Source organism: Hemibagrus wyckioides, linkage group LG15 (assembly GCF_019097595.1).
Source record: "Hemibagrus wyckioides isolate EC202008001 linkage group LG15, SWU_Hwy_1.0, whole genome shotgun sequence".
In the NCBI taxonomy this organism is placed as follows: Eukaryota; Metazoa; Chordata; class Actinopteri; order Siluriformes; family Bagridae; genus Hemibagrus; species Hemibagrus wyckioides.
Window position 1 is genome coordinate 13145001 of NC_080724.1, and position 5000 is coordinate 13150000.

The window sequence follows — 5000 nt, forward strand, 5'->3', positions numbered from 1 at the left end:
TCGGACCTTTCTCCGTGTCCCTCTCTCTCTCTCTCACACACACACACACACACACACCGACTGAGCGAATGTGTGCTGTCTCTGTAGTGCTGAGCGTCTGACTTAACAGTCCACACCTCTGTGATATCAGTACAGAGAGAGAGAGAGAGAGAGAGAGAGAGAGAGAGACTATCCTGACCGAATATTCCCTCTCTCTCTCTCTCTCTCTCACACACACACACACACACAGAATTTCTGGCCGACTCTTGCACTCTTGTCGGGAATAGAGCAGATTTGGATAAGAGCCAACGCTTCAGGCAACACAAATTATATGAATTACTGCATGAGAGAGAGGCACACACACACACACACACACATACATTATATATAAATAATGTATAATAATAATATATATATATGTATACACACACACACACACACACACACATACACATGCTGTAGTGATTCACCTTGATCAGACCACATCTATGTTCAGGTGTGTTAAGAAAATAGTATCATAGTCTGAAATCAGTTTCTTCATTTAAACACACACACGCATGTACGCACTCATACACATACACACGCACACACGTCAGCAAAAGGAAAGTCCCCACAGTAGGGTCCAGGAGTCATTCCTGGTCAACACTTCCTGAGATGGAAGCACTACTTTGGAATTTTCTACACACACACACACACACACACACACACACACTTATTATACATCTTATTTGATGAAACAACTTGAATAGTGATATTATTACTGATAATAAACACACTAATCAGATAAAATTGTTTAAAGAAACTGAACACAAGTTAATCTAATCCTGTAGCAAGATTGCATTCTATTGCACTGAATGGAGTGGGCGTGGCCTATTATTCTAATAAGCAAACATTGTGATAAACACCATAAGAATGATTATGGCTGTTCGCACTGATTCATAAATTCATCATATTAAGACTCTGAGATTATTCACCGTGAAAAAATTCGGCCAGGTTTAGCCGCCATACACTTCGCTACTGCGGCAGGAAATGCCACACTTCCTGCTCTGGATGTTTGGAGATTAGAAAACAGGATTTGACATCATACAGCATGTGTATGAGTAAGTGAGTAAGGAGCATTTATCAGAGACAGAATGACATCATGTCTATTTATACATGAGTACATACGTTATCTACATCTCACCTGAAATTAATGTCACGCAAAAAGACGTACAAACTGATTTACACACATATGTACAGAAAGACACACACATATTGTGGTGCACATATTTATCACAAATTCTTAAACCTCAGTCTCTGTAACTAAAACTATTGAGGATGTGTGTGTGTGTGTGCGCATGATATTAGGGCATGCTTGTTGCTAAACACTGGTCTGGGTATAATAAAAACTGAAACTTTTTGTTTGAAGTCACTACCGTTCACATAGGGACATCAATAAGGCTTCAGTGTCAGGGCTCTGTGTGTGTGCACGTGTGTGCGTGTGTCCAATTATACACCTCTACACTACACTACACTCCTCTATACTGCATTATTCTCCTTTATACTACACTACACTCCTCCATACTACACTATATTCCTCTACACTACACTCCCCTACACTCCCCTACACTACACTATACACCTCTGCACTACACTCCCCTACACTATACACCTCTACACTACACTCCCCTACACTACACTACACACCTCTACACTACACCCCTATACACTTCTACACTACAATCCCCTACACTACACTATACACCTCTACACTACACCCCTATACACTTCTACACTACACTCCCCTACACTACACTATACACCTCTACACTACACCCCTATACACTTCTACACTACAATCCCCTACACTACACTATACACCTCTACACTACACCCCTATACACTTCTACACTACAATCCCCTACACTACACTATACACCTCTACACTACACCCCTATACACTTCTACACTACAATCCCCTACACTACACACCTCTACACTACACTCCCCTACACTACACTATACACCTCTACACTACACCCCTATACACTTCTACACTACACTCCCCTACACTACACTATACACCTCTACACTACACCCCTATACACTTCTACACTACAATCCCCTACACTACACTATACACCTCTACACTACACCCCTATACACTTCTACACTACACTCCCCTACACTACACTATACACCTCTACACTACACTCCCCTACACTACACTATACACCTCTACACTACACCCCTATACACTTCTACACTACAATCCCCTACACTACACTATACACCTCTACACTACACCCCTATACACTTCTACACTACAATCCCCTACACTACACACCTCTACACTACACCCCTATACACTTCTACACTACAATCCCCTACACTACACTATACACCTCTACACTACACCCCTATACACTTCTACACTACAATCCCCTACACTACACTATACACCTCTACACTACACCCCTATACACTTCTACACTACAATCCCCTACACTACACTATACACCTCTACACTACACCCCTATACACTTCTACACTACAATCCCCTACACTACACTATACACCTCTACACTACACCCCTATACACTTCTACACTACACTCCCCTACACTACACTATACACCTCTACACTACACCCCTATACACTTCTACACTACAATCCCCTACACTACACTATACACCTCTACACTACACCCCTATACACTTCTACACTACAATCCCCTACACTACACTATACACCTCTACACTACACCCCTATACACTTCTACACTACAATCCCCTACACTACACTATACACCTCTACACTACACCCCTATACACTTCTACACTACAATCCCCTACACTACACTATACACCTCTACACTACACCCCTATACACTTCTACACTACAATCCCCTACACTACACACCTCTACACTACACCCCCCTATACACCTCTATACTACACTATATGCCTCTATACTACATCCCCTATACTGCACTATACACCTCTATACTACACTATATACCTCTATACTACACCCCCCTATACACCTCTATACTATACTATATACCTCTACACTACACTATATACCTCTATACTACACTATATACCTCTACACTATACTCCTCTACACTACACCATACACCTCTACATTACACTATACACCTCTACACTACACTCCTCTACACTATACTGTGCTCCTCTACACTCTCCTGTCATATCCTATTCTATACTCATGCTGTTCTTCATGATGATTAAGGGTGTAAAAACTTTTGCACACCGCTGTATATACATCTTCAGATTTACTCTCCTACACACTGATTAGTTTCTCTCAGCCAGAACATAAACTAATTACTGCATAATGATGTCACGGCTAAATTATCTCTGAACCCTGAAGCTAGAGCGGTGTATAAAACCAGGACATCACACTCTGCAGCAGCGTAAACACTCTGTCTAACCTGTCACTTATCACGCTGTGATGTCACAACCTTGTGTCATACATTTCTGGAGTATCATTTCTAAAAAAATAAGGACTGTCTATCTCTGAACCACAGATGCTCCCAAATTAGGTACACTAAATCTGCTTTGAGAGAAAGAGAGCAAGAGAGAGAGAGAGAGAGAGACAGACAGACAAGCAGCTCCCACAGGCAACATTTTCTTTCCTCGCTGGTTGGATGACTAAAAGCATTAAACAAGTGGGGACACGCCTGTCTAATGAAGGGTTATCTGTGTTTAAGCTCTGCTTTAAGACATTAACACACACACACACACACACACATATATACACACACATATACACACATACACACACAGTTGTAATGGGGCCCAGATGTGCAGTAGACAGTCGGTAGGACCATGTGAGGGCATGAAGAATTTCCCTGACACAGCAAACCAAGTGAAAACACACACACACACACACACACACACACACACTCTTCAACTAGCAACAACACAATCAATCACTCCAATCCATCAAACATTAATACTAAGTTAAACACAAAGAAAATGTTGAATCTTTATTATTGGATATTTATTCAACTTTGTGTTTAAATGGTTTAAATGAAATGAAAATCAATTTACTTTTAATTTTGTAAATAGAGTTGAACAGTGAAATGTCTTCCCTCCTATCCTTCTGCAGTGTTTCAGAAAATTCTTAGAGAATTTCACAAGAAATAAAAACAGTATACAGTTCCATAACATAGTTAAAGCTTTATATTAGTCACTGAAGAACAATGAAAAACAGAAAAGGAATATTTTGTGAAACAGTTAGCTAACAAAGATCGATTGTCTCCTACGAAAAATCAGAAAAATCTTTGTGAATAGCGTTACAGTATGTAGTTAGTAAGTGTAGTAATGTTATAGTAATGCTGTAGTAATGGATTTAGTGTAACGGCATGAACACAAACCAGTAAAGTGATCATCACTCTGGGAACATCAATGTGAGTGGACCACAGCTAAATGTCCTGCACAGTAATTGTTGGTTGCTGCATCTCATCCCCCTGCCTCATCCCCCTGCCTCATCCCTGCGTGCTGTTTCTTTGCACACAAGGCTGCACATTTCTGGCACAGAGATGATGCACCATATGCATGTGACACACAGCCAAGTAACACAATGTACAGAGCGAGTACCAATGACATCAGGTTATCATACTGAGCACACACACACACACACAGACAGAGAGAGAGAGACATGTGTTTATTACCTGTTATCCATATCTATTATGTATTATGTGTGAAGTAAAAATGAAAAAGTTAAACTCCAAGCTCTCTCTCGCTCTCTCTCTGTCACAGAATATAGGATTTAGGGCAGAGACACAGAGTGTGTTCTAGATGATTCACTGTTCTTGCTTTAAATAAACCATACTGAACACACACACACACACACACAAAAACAGGTCACCTGAACTGTTTTAGCAAGTATTTGTGTGTGAATAATACACACTTCACTTAGCATTGTGGATAAGTCTGATATACAGACATGGTGTGTGTGTGTTTGTATTTTTAGCTTTGTTCCCATGTCCTTTATCACCACAATTATTGTGGAAT

At 40.5% G+C, this 5000-nt stretch overlaps 1 protein-coding gene across 3 annotated transcripts in view; it reads right to left on the reverse strand.

The window, feature by feature from the left end:
* The window catches only part of LOC131365861 (pleckstrin homology domain-containing family G member 1), a 30909-nt gene that overhangs the window by 21918 nt on the left and 3991 nt on the right, over window positions 1-5000 (reverse strand). For 2 of the 3 annotated variants that reach the window (XM_058409751.1, XM_058409753.1), the window contains exon 1: window positions 1-128. This exon is cut by the window's left edge and continues 81 nt beyond it. The exons of the other annotated variant lie outside the window; for it this stretch is intronic. The gene's annotated coding sequence lies outside the window, so the exon portion shown is untranslated. Of the gene's footprint in view, window positions 129-5000 lie in introns of those variants that run through there. 3 annotated transcript variants of the gene reach the window in all.